The sequence below is a fragment of the Pinus tabuliformis genome, chromosome 9 (genome assembly GCF_031772625.1).
Source record: "Pinus tabuliformis cultivar Carrire ecotype Pingquan chromosome 9, CPIR1, whole genome shotgun sequence".
In the NCBI taxonomy this organism is placed as follows: domain Eukaryota; kingdom Viridiplantae; phylum Streptophyta; class Pinopsida; order Pinales; family Pinaceae; genus Pinus; species Pinus tabuliformis.
Genome location: NC_142307.1, coordinates 774,963,361 through 774,982,589, shown reverse-complemented (window position 1 = coordinate 774,982,589; position 19,229 = coordinate 774,963,361). Strand labels below are relative to the sequence as shown.

Genomic DNA, 19,229 nt, shown 5'->3' with positions numbered 1-19,229 from the left:
TATCGGTAGCCACAATAGATGTTTGAAATGAATTCAAAATATAAGCATCAATTGATCTATTCGCAATCGCACTTTCATATTTAGTTTCAAACAAAGACAAATCAAAGTGTTCATCAAAAGGGAGATCTTTAAGATATTGAAATATGACTGGGCATGAATGAGATATGAAAACTGGTCTAGGACTCAAAGAACTTTCTTGCCTGAGAATTCTTGGAATGAGATGTGGGTTTTCAAACATGGGAGGAGGATCAAGATTAGGATTGGCCCTGGTGTATCTTTTGGAAGCCAGTGTGTTGAATTTTTCCCAAAATTCAAATGGACATTACAATCTTTTCAACCAAAAGAATTCTAAACCTATCATCCAAAAGTCTAGAATTGTTTTAAAGGTACTGGGGTTATATTTTTCAGTTCTTCCCCAATTGAGTCGCCACTATGTTAGAGCCTGGAATCTACCTCAGGCTGAAGGAAGGCAGGTCTAGGGTAACATCAAACCACGCTTAACCTGGTAGCTAGCCCTACTAGGTCGGGAGAGGGCTCTCTCCTTGTAAATCTCAATTAGAATATGGAAACTAGTGCTTGAGATGACTGAAAATAATTTCTGATTTTAGGCTAGGTATATTGGGTCAGAGGATTTTGTTTGATTTTGATGGTTGGTTGCTAGATCAATTGGAGAAGGCAGCTTGGATCCGGGAAATCAACTCAGGAATACAGTCATGTCCTGTTGGGTAGGGTAGACAAGAGCTTATGTACTAGCAAAGGATTGGGATGGTAGAGTAAGACAACTGAGGAGTTGAGGAGGGCATAAGAAAGCTATGAATCCTCTTCAAACAATGAAAACATTGAAAACTAAATGCAATCCCAAGACAAAGCACTGTAAATCTAGTGAATTTTGTCTATTCACCTTGATTCATTTAGTTTAGAATAAAGAGAGAGATGTGGATACATATAAAACATTAGAAAAACTCATTACAAAGAAGAAACAATACATAAAACTCACTATCACAAGAATACCACAAAAATAGCTTTGAAACCTGGTTTTATTCCTTGCCAACTGTTGATACAAAATGTTAAGTGAGTCCAACACTTCTTCCAAAGTCCAACCTTTACAAATGAATGAAAAAGTACATGATATAGGCAAGGAAACTACTCAAGCCAGCTATTAGGGTCGAATCCATGAGAAAATAGGTGGTTTCAACAATATCTAAACTAAGAACAGGAATATAGGTGGTGGAACAACTTGCCTCTAAAACCAAGGAAACCAATTCATTCAGTTAAAACCACCATTGACTTGATGTATCTACCCTACTGAGCGTTTTACATCCATAATTACATCAAATTACATCATTCACCATGATAATTTCACCAAGAGGGCAAGAAAAAGCCAATTGCAGAGAAAACTAGGCGAAATTTGGAAAAACAGGCAAAACTGGCAAAATTCCTCCTATGCGCAGCGCCACTGAGCCTATGCACAACACTTTTTCTAGGCCACTTTGGAAGGTTTCCTGAAGTCCAAATATAGTGTAGGATAGCTCATTGGAAATCTTGGTGGGTCTACTTTCTGGAACAACTTGAATTTCTGAATTTGGAGTCCATTTGCCTCTCCAAAAATTGATTCTCCCAAGACTGTGTCCTGTGTGGCAAAAAAGTTGCAGAGAGGGCACTTTTTGGGTGTTTTTTTCCCTTTTGGAGACTTAGAACTTGTCCAAAATTCTCAGCCATTTTTGAGCATGCATATCTTTTCATGTTGATTCCAAAAATACAAACTTTTTTCCAATTGGATGCCCCCACCAAAACCTGTTTTTTGCATTAAAAATTTCAAAAATGACAAAAAATGCTCCAAATTTCATGAAATTTGGCATGAGTGATCCTTTTTAGGTGCTTTGCTAGGGCAATGAGGCTTCAGCCAATATCTTGAGCTTATCTTTCTCTTTTTTTCTCCCCAAAACTCTTTTTAGCTTGGCCTTCAACCTCTTCACCCTTGTTTTGAAAATTTGGTTCCGGGTTAGGTAGTGATAGGCCATATCGTGCAACATTTTCTTCTCTTTGTTGGCCTTCTCAAGCATCTTCTCAAGGTGAATGTTTTCCCTCTCCACCCATGATTCTCAGTCAGCCTCAATTTCTTGCTCAAGGGAGGTCCTCTTGATTTTTCTCTTCTTTGCCATTTGCCTATTTTCCCTAATCATTTGCAGCTCCATAATAGTTTGCTTATCTTCCAGTTGCTTGTTTTCCTGCTCAAGATAGTTGATAATCCATTTGGCCCTCTGAAGGTTAAGTGATAAGGCTTGTATTTCAGCTTCCTTCTCTTTGATAATCATGTCCTTGAGTCTTGAGCTTTAAGAGCATAAATCAGTGACATCTTCCTCAATCAAAATAAAATCTTTGTCTTGCCCTTCAAGAAGGACCTCCTCATGCATCTTTTGTTTCCCTTTGTCCTTGCTCTTTGACTGCTAGTCAACCTGTATAGTTGGAGAAGAAGGCAAAGCCCCTTTCACCCCCAGTGAAGATAACATTTGCCTGTGGTCTGGTGAAGAAAACGAGACCCCTTCCACCCCTGGTGGAGATAATACTCGTCTGGTAGTAGAAAAAAGCCCCCTAGTGCCTCTCTCATAGGTGACAAACACTGGCACACATGTAGTTTCAGTCTCATGAACATCTGGCTGTCTTGATGGCCCTCCTTCCTCTTGAGGCACTGATGGAATCACTTAAGGGCCTTTGAAAATCTCATGGGAAACAAAGGTATCCCACGGTATGTTCAACAAACTTAGCTGATGCAAAACAACTATTTTAATCAGTGAAAAGTGGTAAATGTTGTTGAATTGTTGAGGAAAAGGTTTCCTTTGCACATAGAGAGCCATCTTCTCAATATTCCTACATATAAAGTATGGGAGGTTCATCATCCTCACTCTTGTGAAATGCATCAACAATCTGACATGATATGTATATAGGCGGGAAAACCTTCCTTCACAGGTGAAATACTTGATGATGAGTTTCATGAGAGGAGCATAAATGTTCTACAAGTATTTGAAAGGAAAAACCCTGCTGATTTGCCTGTGATATCCAGCCTTAATGTAAGGCTCATAATGTTCTCTGCCCACATGCTGCCCCTTATTCCATTGTTCACCTACATTAGGGATGCTTGTTGCTACTGCAATGGTATCAAGTGTCAAGGTGAAAGAGACACCAGCAAGGTTCACCTGGCCATTGTGAAGATGAAGAACAAACAACCTAGAAAGCGCATGATGATATTTCACCCTCTCTACCATTTCACAAAACTGATAACAAGACTAATGTTTAAAGAAAGTTACAGCAAGAGGACAAGCAAGTAATTTTGTAAGAGTAGTGGGCTCCTCGTGGATGATTTCCCCCCCTTTGTGTGGCTTTCCTGGCACATGAGCTTCTCAATAAGAATCACTGAGTGTTTCCTCTTCCCTCTCATAGTTGGAATCTATCTCCATGCTTATGAATTTGAAGTGAAAGTAGATGAGTGTCAAGAGTTTTTAAAATATGAGGTGAGTAGTGTATATAAGAAGTGAATAGTAGGAGGAGGGGTTTATTTTTGGGAAATGTGGGGAGTGAATGGTATTATGAATGTGGAATGAGGGGTTAATAATGAAGTGGATGTAGTGAAGTAATGGGACGTCAGAATTAGGGTTTGGGAATAGGGTATAGGGCTAGGGTTTGGTAAATGAGAGTGGGGTTTAGGGAGTGAATGTTAATGATTTTGGGAGAGGGAATGTGATTTTAGGGAAAATATATTAAGGGGATAGAAACAACAGAAAGAAAGCACCCTTAAAAATCTATGAGACAGCTTGGAGGATAGCTAGGGTTTACATTAGCAATTTAGCTAGGGTTTTTCTTAAAGGAAACCAAAAACAACCAAGATACCAAACACAACTTTCCTAAGCAAGGAGGAACGATTTACTTACTTGGAACAAGCTTTAATTTGATTTTTAGGAGGCTTGGATGAGTTTTGAAGTTTTTGTGGCTTTTGGAACAGGTGCGCAGTGCCAAACCAAAATGCAGTGGAAAACCTGCAACAGGTGTGCAGTGCCGATTGTGTGTGCAGTGCCAAATCACAGGTGCGCAGCGCCAGCAAGATGACAAATTTTTTCATCTGTTTTTGCCCTCTTTCTTCAAAAACGCGATTTTGCTCCCTTTGGCACTTTCAATTGCAACAATGAAGTCTTAAACATATGGATTGGCTTTTATATCCCTCTCTTTTAATTTTTGATTAACCAAAACCACTTTTCTAATGTTTTGCTAGCTTTTTCACAAATGCTTTGTTTCACTTACATTCTGACTTTTTCCTTTTTGCGGGTGGGCTTTTACATTGATTTTTTTGAATGGCAGGAGTTTGACATTGTCACTAGGAACAGCTTTTGGAACACTTATTACATATAGAAACATTGAAATTACATGAAATTTGTACAATAATGGGAAAATTATGTTTTCACCTCAAAAAAGAGTTTTGAGGTAAAAAAGAATTATTGAGCATAACAGAAGTAAATTTATGATTTTATGAACTTATTTATCCTCCTCATGTGCTTGCTGACCTTTTTATTCAAATTTGATGACTGTGATGACAAACCCTAGACCTAGTGAAACTAAACCATAAAACTGAATGATATGAACTGAAATGACTATAAATGACTGAAAAAAGGTTTTGAACATGCCAACAGGTATATGACATGAGGGAAACTAAAATGAAACCACTACCATCAGTTGATCCATGACCTAATGGAATGCAGCTGATCGGATGAGACACCTAATATGCATGCAAAAGAGTAGTTTGATCACTGATAGAATTTTGAAGATACTGACGCTAACAGAAACAACTAAAATAAACCTACAAAGAAATAAAATAAAAAATATTCAAGTGTAAATATATAGTAACTGTACATTTCTTGTGATTTGCGTGTACATTGAAAGCATGCCTTGAACCATTGTCTCAAAATGTATGGTTGCGTCATAGCTTTGCAGGAAAAAATTCTCTACACTATGGTACCTTCCTAGACGATAATAGCAAGCTATCCATACATAAATGAAAAATTCAAAGAAAGTATGGGAAGATCATTTAGTTTTGATATGAATAAATTGTCAAGAGATGGTTCATTAACAAGTTCATATATATTGTATAGTGTTAAAAAACATCTTATCAACTTCTCTAAGAAAATTTAATCCTAGTTGTAGTTCTTCCTCAGGTTGGTCTCTCTCTGCTTCTCTTGAATCAAATGAGATGTACTTTCCTTTGGGAGAAATATTATGTGAATGGGAACAACAAAAGAAATACTTACAAAAATTAAAGGTGAATAAAAGGCATATAAATTACAGAGTAGAGGGTACTATAAAAACTTGCTATCTTCAATCATAAATCTACATTCGTGCATTTACATGTATGTCATCCATAAAGTTTAAACCTTGCTATTGAGAAACTATCGTCTGTAATGAGTGAAAAATCTAAATTCCTCGCGTTCATCCAGAAAATCACAAGACAAAAAGACAAAATATGAATCAGAATATATACATACCATATTTGCATCCAACTTTCTTTTGAGGCAAAATAATCTGCAGTGATTGTGAATCATTTATATTCAGAATGGGGTGGCTCATGATGAAAATTGTTTGAGAAAACTTACCTATCTTCTTAACATGACACAAAAACAACATGTTAGGTAGCATGACATAGGAATATTATACAACTATGCTATAATAAAAATAAAAGAAAAAATGATCATGTGTAAATGTGGTGGCTCATGATACAAAATGCTTGAGAAAACTTAACTATATTCTTAACCTGACTGAAGAAAACATTTTATGTAACATGACATAGGAATATTTTACAACTCTGCTATAACAAAATATATTTTAAGTTTGAGATCATGGAAGTAAAATTACTTTATTAGGTAGATATGACGGATCACAAACAATTTTTTTACATCTGGCAACTTCATCTTCTGATGTCACCCCATTTTCTTTACCCTCCTTGTCAAATGTCACCTATGCATTTACAAAATGAATTTATAAAGAAATTATAAAATCATAATAATTCATCTAGTGGAAATGAAAAATGTGGTTTGCGTATTTCTTAAAAATGTTGAAATTATTAAATAGAATCATTCAATCAATTACACAATGACCCAAATTTAAAGTTTGAAAAATAATTCTATTATTAGCTACGGTAAATAATATTTTAGTGGCATAGTTGGTTCTCTAAGTAATCCTCATTTTACATCCATCTCACCTATGACATCCAATGGGCAATCAAAATTTCAAACAACTAAAAGCATATGTATCTCTCCAAGAAAGAAGAAAACTTGAAATATCATGTGCCAATCGGATGGAATTTTGGAGATCTTCTTACACATGTATTTAGATCACCACTTGAAAGACTTCATTTCCAGTTTTCCCTACATATCATTTGCATTGGCTGTAGTAACGTGTTTTTGCTGTCCATACTAGGGTTAAATAAGATGCACATATGTTAACTGGGTCAGTAGAATAACTTTTTTCTTTTAAACCCAAATGAGTAATGATTATATTAAAGGAAATTTGTAGCCAAACTAGATAGCAAGTTAATAAAGTCATAAATTTTTTAGTCAACATCAAGAAAGTGCAAAGGAAAAAAAATATGCATGGGGTCTATCTAAATCCCACCTCACCTGTATAGTCTTCCTTAGAAACACTATAGCCCTAGTATGGTAAATTCTTGCATATTGGCCCAATATAAACTTAAATTTTTAAAATATAAAATCTTGAGAGATTTAGGAGTTGCCCATTATAAAAATGCTAATTGTTCTTAGCCTAATTCTTCACCTTAGCCTCTTCTGCTAGAATGGGATTTTGTACATGGTAAACTGTTTCAAGTATTTAGAACCCATGAAATCCCCCATTTCACTAAGCACTACAGTTGTAGGGAAAAACCGCCATGCATGTTCCACAACTAAGAGAAGTCATTTTCTTCAAATCTCTAGTTTAATGGGCACAACAATAGTCTTTCAATATTCATGAATCTGCTCAATTATTTGTGTATGATATCACACTCCTCATTAGGGAAAAGCTTGTCTACTGCTTACACGTAATCAATTTCAACCTTTGGATCCATGTTGGATTTCTCTTGACACCACAATGTTTCCAACCATGATGTAGGAAAGCATTTTTGTGTAAGGATATATGCTAAGGAATCAAGTGGAAGTTTTGCTTCACCCACCGTTCTTCCACCTTTATGTAAAATATAATCACATAATTTTACATCTCTCAGCTCAATAATTTCCTTAAGTTGGCCTAGCATGGTGTCCATTTGTTCATAAACCAACCCAATCATTGGTCGATATTACTTTTCAAAGAAAATCATGTTATAAACTGGCTTGGTGAAGAATAAAACATACTTAACCTATGCCCAAAAATAAGGATCAATAATAGTTTCTTGCATTGTAGAAGAACCATATCTATCTGATGTAATATGTATCCTCAGTTTCTTCCATAAATCACTCACTATCATGTCAGGCAATGCTCATCCAACATTAAAAAAGTGCTTAAATGCAAGCTACTAGTGGCCAAATCTAGTCCTTGCAAGTCTAAGTAGCTACAAGTAAAGTGAATTTGGTAAATATAGTGGAAAACAATATACACTATGATGAAGTTTATGATGGACATCACTTCCTTGTACAAGGCCTTGATCTGGTCACACTCTCTATGCTTAGAAATATCATCAAGAGCCACATAGTAACTTAAATATGAATATGTAGACACCCATTAAATGCTTTGAGAGAGAAACTGTAAAAGGTGTGAAGGATGCCCTTTCTCATGCAGTCACATCATGTTCTTGGGGTAGATGTGCTCCTATGGGAACAGGTTCATATTTTGAAATTTTATGGGGTAATATTTGAAATGTTTGGTACTTGTTTGTACATTCATTAGTAGTGATTTGAACAATGCTCAAATGATGTTGAAGAAATCCTTTCATTCAAGTTTTTTATGTTGGTCCAAAAGTAGTCCAAGAAAATAGCTCTCCTAGTAAAACCTTTCAGCGTTTATATTTTCTATTCAGATATATTTTGTGTGTTTTATTTATATGTAATTTCTACATATGTTGATCATTACATTAAAATATGTGCAAATTTTCACAGGAAAATGTTTTGTTTGGACACTTGAACTAGAGTTAGTAAAACATCAATAAATGAGTCTTGAAATAGGATTATCTATGAGGATGAGGCATGGAGACCAGGGGTAGTGATACTTCATTTTATTTGTATGTAGGAGGCAAAGGAACCTTTGGTTTACCAGTATAGAAAATTGGATATCTGTGAATTCTTCAAAATCTTAGGCAGGGCACCAAATAAAAAAGAAATGTTGCCATGAAGCTTGTGTATTGGGTTGGATTTTGATGATCTACAAGATGAAGAGGGGAAATTTTCATATGTCAATAGGCCTTCATATGATATCTTTGGTTTTAGGGAGTAGCCTAACTTTGAGAATATTTTTGCAAATTCACTAGTTCAAGAGGACAATTCCAACAAGGTTCTCACATCTAATTGGAAATCCTAGGATAAATCTCCAATCTAGAGAGCTGGTTCGGGATGTTTGATTTTAAATTCGAAAGAAATGGATAAGAGTGCTTTAGATAATCATCTATCTCTCAACATGAATGGATTAAATATTGACCAATAGTCACAAGCCAATGGTTGGAACACTAGGTCCAAGGCAATGGAAAATGGATCATATTGAGATAATGGATAGAGTGAAAAAAGACAAAGTGAGGGGAATATTCTACCAAAAGTTCTATGTAATGATGGATGGAACCCAAAATATGTAAAATCAAACATAAAATCAGATTGGGGTCGCGAGTACAATGTTAAAATTGTGGCATTGGAGAAAAAATTAATAGTCGGGGTGGAATTTGCAGCTACCAACAATCACTGAAGACAGGAGTATCAGATAATGAGGGTTGGAAGGATGGTTGGAATATTGAACCAACTAGTACCATGAAAAATAATTCCAACCTTAATCAATTAGATGCTAATTCTTGGAACACTAGTTCTAATAGATAAAGGATTAAATTGGGGTAATAGCTGGAATGGAATTTCAACCAACTAGGAATTACTAAAAAAGGGAGGATGAAATAATGAGGGTTGGAATAGTTGGAATAATGAGCCAATTAGTACTATGGTATATAATGCTAGCCTTCCTCAGTCAGATGCCAATCATTGGAATGGTAGTAGAAAGAAAATAGTTAAAGAATAATATTGGGATAATAACTTAGGAGAAAGATAAAACAAACCCCAAATCCTAAAAACAAGAGCATCAAATAATAAGAGTTTCCATTAGAGTTGCAAAGCCAAGTATTACAACATAAAATAATGGAGATACATATAGGCTTATCAGATATGTCAAGGGTGTAGGTTTTAACCCTGTATAGAAATTACCTGCATACGAATTCTAAAACACAGAAAATAAACAATGCGAGAGCATAACACATAAAACACATATACACAGAGATTTCCCCTGGATCCCAAAATGGGGACTACCAGCTTGATTTTTCATTATATTCCTTTCGATGTTACAATACATATTTATACATGCCGAATCATCCAATACCATGGACCAAAAACCATCGCGTCCAAAACCATGGACCGAAAACCATAGGTAGGTTCGCCCAACCTAATATAGGTTAGTCATGGAAAGAATATAACACAACCCAACAATCTCCCACTTGTTGTTTTCTTCCCACAGGGGGCCACAGGAGAGCTTAGTCATTTTTCTAGCCCTGAAATGCCCATTGTTTCTCTACACCAAGAGAACTTCTTAGAGCTCACAGATTTTGTTAATGCATCTGCAGTATTCTTCAAAGTTTCCACCTTTACCAGCAACACCTTTTTGTCTTCTATCATATCCCTCACAAAGTGATACTGAACATCAATGTGCTTTGTCTTTGAATGATAAGCAGGGTTCTTTGCCAAGAAAAATGCACTTTGGCTATCACAGTCTATTCTTATAGCTCCCTGTACTAACCCCATACTTGAACACAATCTCTGCAACCAAACTGCTTCCTTGCTTGCATGAGTGGCTGCCATGTATTCTGCTTCTGTAGTTGATAGTGCCACTACAGATTGTTTCTTATTCATCCAACTGACTGCACCTCCAAATAGGTTAAACACATACCCACTTGTAGATCTTCTCTGATCCAGATCTCCAGCCCAGTCTGCATCAACAAAGCCACAAATATCCAACACTCTGTCCAATCCTGGTCTTCCTTGGTAGCACAAACCATAATCACTAGTGCCACGCAAATACCTGAAAACCCGCTTCACTACTGGCCAGTGCTTCTTCCCTGGTTTTGACATAAACCTTCTCAATACTCCCACTGCATGTGCAATGTCTGGTCTAGTACAGACCATTGCATACATCAGGCTACTGACTGCACTCGCATATGGAACACGGGACATGTCCTCTTCCTCTTCTTGTGTCTTGGGACACTGTTCAGCAGATAACCTCACACCTACAGGAATAGGAACCTTCACCGATTTACTATCCTGCATATTAAACCTCTACAGTATTGTCTTGACATACTTCCTCTGGTTTAACCAGAGCTTCCTCTTTGCCCGATCTCTTTTAATTTCCATGCCCAAAATATAGTTTTCAGCACCAAGATCTTTCATGTCGAATTTGGAGGACAATTGGGTCTTCAAGTCCTGGATAATTTCTTTGTCATTTCCAACCAGCAACATATCATCCACATACAAGACCAGATAAATAACATGGTCACCAATTAATTTAAAATACACACAGTGATCTTCTTTGCTTCTGGTGAAGCCAAGTCCCCGTATAAATGTATCAAATTTTTGATACCACATCCTTGGTGACTGTTTTAACCCATACAGAGACTTCTTTAACTTGTATACCAGTTCTTTCTTACCCTTCACCGCAAAGCCCTCAGGTTGCTTCATGTAGATTTCCTCTTCCAAATCCCCGTGAAGAAATGATGTCTTCACATCCATCTGTTCTACCTCAAAATCAAAAGCAGCAACAACAGATAAAAGTAACCTAATAGAAGTTACCTTGGCAACAGGAGAAAAAATATCACCAAAATCAATTCCCGGCACCTGGGAATAAGCTTTTGCTACCAACCGAGCTTTGTATTTCTCCACCTTCCCTTCTGCATTTGTCTTCTTTTTAAACACCCATTTGTTGCGAATGGGTTTCCTTCTAGCCGGAAACTCCACCAGATCCCAAGCCTCATTTTTGTGCAAAGATGCCATTTCATCAACCATGGCCTCTTTCCAGAGTTTTCCATCCTCTGAATCTATTGCTTCCTTCACAGTTTTGGGATCATCATCAGTAACAAACAAAGCAAAATTTGAACAAAAAGCAGAAGGACTATACCTTTCTAGCTGCCTTCTTTCTCGAACTGATCTTCTCATAGCCAGAGTTTGTGGCTCTTCATCTTCTGATTCCTCCTCTGCTGCAGAGTCTGATTCTTCCTCCTTTAGCTCAAACTCTATCTTCTTAGGTTCCTTTGGTTGGACTTCATGTTTAATAACATCCTTTACCTCTTTGAACACCACATCTCGGTTGTACACAACCTTTCGTGTGACCGGGTTCCAAAGCTTATAACCCTTTAAACAACCCTTATACCCAATAAAGATGCACTTTTCAGATTTACTATCCAACTTGGTTTGTTTCTCCTTTGGAACATGTACGTATGCATCACATCCAGATACCCTCAGATGTGAAAGAGAGGGTTTCTTACCAGTCCATACTTCTTGTGGAGTCTTATCCTCCAACACTGATGAAGGTGACCTGTTGACCAAGTAAGATGCAGTATCCACCGCCTCTGCCCATAATTCCTGTCCTAACCCGGCACCACTGAGCATGCTTCTTGCCCTTTCCATCAATGTCTTGTTCATCCTTTCTGCGACTCCATTTTACTGAGGTGTATATGGAGTAGTCTTCTGTCGTGCTATACCACTCTTCTTACAGAATTCTTCAAATTCCTTGCTGCAAAACTCTCCACCATTATCTGTCCTCAACACCTTTATCTTCTTCTTTGTCTGATTTTCCACCAGAGCCTTAAATTCTTTAAACCTGTCAAAGACTTTAGATTTCTTCTTAAGGAAATATATCCATGTATTCCTTGAGAATTCATCTATAAATGATACATAGTACACAGACTTACCCAGTGATGGAACCTTCACAGGTCCAAACACATCACTGTGCACAAGCTCTAATATCTGTTTCACCCTCTTACCACCAGAGGGGAAACTCACCTGATTCTGCTTCCCATATACACAATTTTCACAGAAATCAAAATCCAAAGAGCTATTACTCATACCTTCTACCATACCTTTACCATGAAGTATTCGAAGGCCCTTCTCTCCAATATGTCCAAGCCTTTGATGCCACAGCATGGTCTTCTCTCTAGAGACCACTAGATTTTCAGCTCCACTTTTAGGAACCACAGAATTGTTGCATCCATCAACAACAGTGCTACCTTGCAGCTTGTACAGAGTTTCAGTCCGAACTCCCCGCATCAATACCAGTGCTCCCCGAACCATCTTGCAGGTATCCTTCTCGAACACTGTTTTTACACCTGCATCATCCAACTTGCTTACAAAAATCAGATTTCTGGCCAATACAGGAATATGCAGAACACCCAGAAGTGCTCTAACCCTTCCACCTTGCAACTTCAACTTTACTTTTCCGCGACCAATGGTTCTAGCCTTCCTATCATCTCCTAAGAAGACATCACCACCATCGTATTTCTCATACTTGCAGAACCACTCTCTATGGGGAGTGAAGTGAAAAGAAGCACCTGAGTCAATCAACCATGCCTCATGATCTACATGTGTACTTGAAGAAGCCAAGTACACATCCCCACCTTCATCTGAGGTGGTTTTCGCCTCTGTAGAAGGAGCATCATCAGATCACTTTCCTTTATCAGGAGCATTAGATTTACAGTCCCTTTTGAAGAGCCCTTCCTTTCCGCATTTCCAGCACACCACCTTTACAGGTTTTCCTGGAGATTTAGATCTCCCTCCAGATTTAGATCTCCCACTCAATGACTTATTTTTGTTTCTATTCTGGGACCGTCCTCGTATAGACAAGGCATCACCATTCTAGCTCTCCATATCTTTCCGTCTCATCTCCTCCATCAGCAAGGCTGAGACTATTTCATCAAACTGCAAAGCAGTTGCATTGCTACCTATTGCAATAACTAGACTATCCCACGAATCTGGTAGCGAACACAACAAACTGATGCACTTATCTTCATCTGAAATTTTAATATCAACAGACGCTAACTGACTTACCACAGTATTAAATGCATTCAGATGATCTGTCACCGAGGCTCCATCTTTCATCCTCAGGTTATACAGCTTTTTCCGCAAGAACAGTTTATTCACCAGAGACTTAGATTGGTACAAAGTCCCTAACTTGTCCCACAAAGCCTTCGCCGTAGCTTCCCCTGATACATTAAGCAATACTGAATCTGAGACACACAATCGTATTGTGCTCTTTGCCTTCCGATCCAACTTCTTCCATTCTTCATCGGTCACTCCCGTTGGTTTAGTACCTAGATTTACCGCGATCCACTGATCTTTATCCACCAACAGATCCTCCATCTTGAGTTTCCACAACTCAAAACTCTGACCATTGAACTTCTCGATCTCTATCTTTCCGCTGCTCGCCATCTTCTTTCACCACCAGAATCGATCTCGCAGATCTCCCACTTAACAAGGTCTACCAGAGGCCCGAGCGAAACCCCTCAGCAAAAAAGGCGTCCCCTTGAAGCCAAAACAGCTCTGATACCAAATGTAGGTTTTAACCCTGTACAGAAATTACCTGCATACGAATTCTAAAACACAGAAAATAAACAATGCGTGAGCATAACACATAAAACACATATACACAGAGATTTCCCCTGGATCCCAAAACCGGGACTACCAGCTTGATTTTTCATTATATTCCTTTCAATGTTATAATACATATTTATACATGCCGAAGCATCCAATACCATGGACCGAAAACCATCGCGTCCAAAACCATGGACCGAAAACCATAGGTAGGTTCGCCCAACCTAATATAGGGTCCAAAAAAAATTTTCCCGGGGCGCTGCCCCAGACCCCGTAAAGGTGGGCTACCTGCCCCCCTCAAACCCCCCAGTTCATTACGTAGCTTAGTCGTGGAAAGAATATAACACAACCCAACAAAGGGAAAATCACACTAAAATTGTGTTGCCTTTATGTCATAAATGTTCTAATGATAGAATCACACCTTTCCTTATCCTTTGACTTCAAGAATTTTCAAATGTTATGATTTGTTCTGCATATATATAATCCAATAAAACTAGCTTTAATTGTTGAGACATTGCCCTATGTATAATGCAGTGTGTATAGATAAGATGATAATATAACAATTAACTACCTAAGATTCGTTATTTTCCTTTGGAAAATATATCTTGTAGTAGTATGTTCATTCTCTATAATATAATGTAGTCCTAATAATCCTTTCTCAAACAAGTTCCAATAAGTTTAATATAAGTCGGAAGAACATAATATGTTATGTACCAGGATATGATTAATGCCACTGCCAACTTTAGGTTCCATTTCAGGATGGTGACAAAGAACTTTTTCAATGACTTCATTTCCATCTTCTGCTGTTAATGGATCTTTGTTCTTGTAGCCGTCACAAAAGATAAACATGGAATACACCTATCATTCCTTTTTTCAACTAAAGAAACTCTCACATAATCAATTCTTTCATATTTTATTCCAACATGCAAGAATATAAAAATATAGAATGTTGAAGGAATGAGCATTGCATTGATTAAATAACATGGGCATATTTCACAAGTTTTGGCTCATTGCATAGATGACCATCATCCAGGGTTTGGTGAAGTATCACTTAATACTTCTTATTCAATTTACCAGTCACTAAGAACATTGTTAGAACATATCAAAATTCCCTAGCATTTCCTTCAGACAAGTTTTAACAAACTCTATTTTACTATCATCTTTAGCTAAAGTGATTGTCTTTTACATTGTGTTTTTAAACTCATTAAACTGCAACTCAACCATTCATAAGGAATGTGCCAAGAATTCTCACAGATGACCATCATCCACGGTTTAGTGAGGGGCCATTGGAATTCCATCACATGATACTTCTTGTTCAATTTACCAGTCAACGAAATGGTTGTTAGGATATACAAAAAATGTTGTAGCATTGCCTTCCTTTTGACAAGTTTTAACACATTTTGTTTCATTAACATAATTAGCACACAAGATTATTAATTTTAGAAGGGATAACATTGTTAATCTCCCCACCTGGGTTCAAATCCTATCGAAACTGAAACTGGAACTGCAAAGGGAAAGTATAATGGTTCTAATGTTCATTCCATGAATGCCCCACTAAGAAAATTGGATTCTTCTACCAATGAAATAGTCAAACAGGATGAGGATCATGATCTCACACCTGTTAAAATTTGAGAGGCTATACCAATGGAAGAAGTTTACTCTTCCAAAGAGAATGGAGAAGAAGATCTAGAAGTGATGCAGGTGCATCTAACCTAGGTCAGTGGTTTACTAGAGGAGTTAGTTTGTAAAGTGAGGATTTAATTACTTATTGTATTTTTCTATAGTTTTTAGGAGAGAATGAATATTATTGTGAATAGGAGAAGATTCGAGAGTATTGTGGAAGGTTTGAGAAAATTATGGATTAGTTAGCTCTTATCTAGGGATAAGGATTTGGATGAGAGATTTTAGGGATCAAGAGAGATATTGTTGGAGTTTGTTGAGGGATCTAAAACCTACTTGGGTTATAATCCATTTTTATAAATTGAGGAGAGCCTATGAGGCATGTAAGACGTATAATTGTGTGAGTGAGTGTGAAGAATGAGAGGCCAATAATTAGGCCACGAGTTCTCATGTAATTATTTTGTTTATTGATTAATCATTTTCAGTTTATGTGCATACCTATTGTGTCATTTTTAGATTACTGTTGTGTGCTAATGTTAATGTGTAGGATGATGGTTATATTTTAATTTACCTTCGTCAAAGTGTTACAACAGAGAGTTCAATATCTGCAAAATTCCCATGAAGTTGTGGAGTTCCACTCTTGTGAATTTTTGTTTTGGTTGAGTTTGTAGCTGTGAGGTAAGGTTGTTGAGGTGCAATAGTCGTGGAAGCCATAGTCATGGAGATTGGAACCTATGAACGGAGTCCTCAAATTTACTTTATTTCCAATTGACAAGTTGTAAATGCTTATAGGAGCATTGTAAATTCATTTCGTGTGTTAAATTTAATGCAGGGAGCAACATTGGTTGAACTGTAGTGAAACCTTGACTGCAAAAGTAACGTTATTATGGAGAGGTAATAATAGTTGTGTTTGTGACCACAGAGTGCTCGAGGTCATGAAAAACTGCATCAATCTTGTTCAATTGAAAATCCTCGTTGTCTCTGACTGTTAATCCAGACTTTGAGTGTTGATTTGAAGGTAGAAAAAGATGCTTTGCTCCTGCTGATTCCCCTTTAGTTTCCAGAACTACCTCATTTGGCCTAAATTATTTTAAGTGCTTGGGAAAAGCCAAAGTTGTTTCCTCGTTAGTCCCAATTTCATTTTTAAAAATCAGATGTAGCCCTTCTCGAGGCCATCCTTTTACTCTTTTCATAGATTCCGTTGGAGTTTGAATATCGCGGATTAAAATATTAGCGATTGTTGTTCACCAAGATCAATGAGGCCTAAGTGACAACTTTTGCTGTTGCCATAGAATTGAGAATGTTTAGAGGGTAATTGTGACCAATGTCAGTGTATTTGAAGTACAAGCTACTCATCAAGTTGTCTCTGTACATTCGTGTTGAAGCCCACTTCTTTTTCTTCTCTGAGAAAAACCATTGGAACCTCTGTGATCTAAATTACCGCAAGAGGTTTAGACTTTGATTTGCAGGTATGAGCATCATGTACAACATCACATATAGTCTCCTCGTCTCTTTTAAAAGTTATTCAATTCTATGTATTCTCCTATCCATCCCGTGTTGGTTTAATGTTCCGTGAGAGCAACTATAAGTGCAATGTTGACCGTTTTGAAGTTTGTGGAGTTAGAAGTTACTAGTTAAGAAACAATATAATATATATTGCATAGTGTTTTCAAGGAAGGAACTTATCTGGAAATTGTTCCATATTAATAAAGCGTAGGCCATAAAGCACTTGCAATATTTTATTGGTATTTTGAAGTAATAAAAGGGTCTTTTGAGGTTATGAGAGTTAATGACCACTTAAGCACTCATATAAAATGTACATTTAAGAGTATGGGTTTTTAGGAGTTTTGCGAGTAATTACAAAAAGGGAAGATGATAAATGTATGGAGACAAAAAGTGATTAAAATAGTGTAATTTTACATTTTTAATTATGTGTTCCAAGTGGAGAATTATGAGAGAGGGGATCTATATGGAAGTTTGTAAAAGAGTTACGCTCTTTGTTTTAAAGCACTTTTTTATAGGGTGATATCATAAGGGATGGTTGATATAATGTTATTGAGTTAGGAAAGGAGAGTTATGTTATAAAGGTTGAGTTAAATAAAAGAAAGTAAAGGAAAGTCTTGATATTTTTGTCACAAGTGAATTTGAGAGTATTTTTGAGTTGAGAAAAAATTGAGTCAAATTAAAAAATGAGTTATTGTACAAAAGGGTGCATTTTCCGTTGTACCCAACACCCATGGTCCACTAAGGGAGAATTGATGTCAAAATTCTAGAGTCAAAAAATTTTTTTAGTCAATTCGGAGGTGATGTAATGTGTGCATGATCAGAGGAGCCCGACACCCAAAGTCTATTCATTGTAAAGGCAATCTGAAGAGTTACTACAATTGTTGTTTGCAGCAAAAAGAGGAGCAAAGGAGTTCTCAGAAAGAAGATTTAAGTGAAGTGAAGCATTGACCAATTTCAGAGGATATAACTTGGAAAAGTGATTAAGTTGCAGGTTACAGAGAATAAGGTGAAGTTCACGACAGAAGATGCAGATTCCATAAAAAGGCCACGATGATGCCATAACAATTGGCATTGGTGATGATGAGAAAGAGATTGTTGAACTAAAGTCACAACTTAACATATTAATGGAGATATTACAAAGACAGAGACATGGATGGGTAATAAAGCGAACAGTTAAATTGCCAATTAAACAATTGATGGAAAGAATATAGAAGCATAAACTGTAATTTTTCGAGGCAGAGAAACTCTAGATAAATATATACATTTGTGAACCAGAGCAAGGATCATTGCTTGGTGACAATGATGATGAAATTAACCTGGGTTCGATTCCCACAGACGACACTACAGATTGTTTAGAAGAGAAGCATGAATACTTGAAGACATATTCATCTATCAACCTTATTTTTTTAAATCTAACCATTTCTGTGCGGATGCATGATATGTTGTTGAACAACAAATTGATACAGAAATGAAGCAAGTTGCTGATGAATTGGAAAATGATGGGCCAAATGTCAACATGAGAGATATTGTAGCAAAACTAAAGTTCTTAGAAGAATGGTTGGACAATCCAAAGTCAGAGTGTGACAACAGACCTTTAAATCAAGAAATTTGGTGAAACAACAGTGTAGAGATCGACACGAAAGTTCAGCAAACAAACAATAATGTACACCAACCAGAAAACAAGTTAGATATTGAAATTGAAGAGATGAAGAAGTTTATGTTGAAATAATCTTCAAAGATGTTGATTGAATAAATAAAAAGAAACGATAACAATAAGATACATTTGAATGCACAAATATATATCAACAAAATGGGAGGACAACTACATCATATAGTTTGGAAGCTTGGAAGATGAAAGAAGAAAACCACAGAACATCAACAATATGACAAAGTAATTGATCAACGATAGACCAAAGTTTGGGATCCAAGAGGATTCTTATCATCTACTGAAGATTGATGGTCAAGAGACAATGATTTTTTTTTACCTAGGGAGTCTTATGCAGGTGCATCTAACCTAGGTCATTCGTTCACTAGAGGATTTGGTTTGCAAAGTGAGGTTTTAATTATTTCTTGTATTTTTCTATAGTTTTTAAGAGAGAATGAAGATTATTGTAAACAGGAGAAGATTCAAGAGTATTGTGGAAGGTTTGAAAGGATTATGGATTAGTTAGCTCTTATCTAGGGATAAGGATTTGGATGAGATATTTTAGGGATCAAGAGAGATATTGTTGGAGTTTGTTGAGGGATATAGAACCA

At 36.8% G+C, this 19,229-nt stretch overlaps 1 pseudogene; it reads right to left on the bottom strand.

The window, feature by feature from the left end:
• Window positions 1–4,872: 4,872 nt before the first annotated feature.
• LOC149151020 (guanosine nucleotide diphosphate dissociation inhibitor 1-like) lies at window positions 4,873–6,236 on the bottom strand (annotated as a pseudogene).
• Between the last annotated feature and the right edge of the window lie 12,993 nt (window positions 6,237–19,229).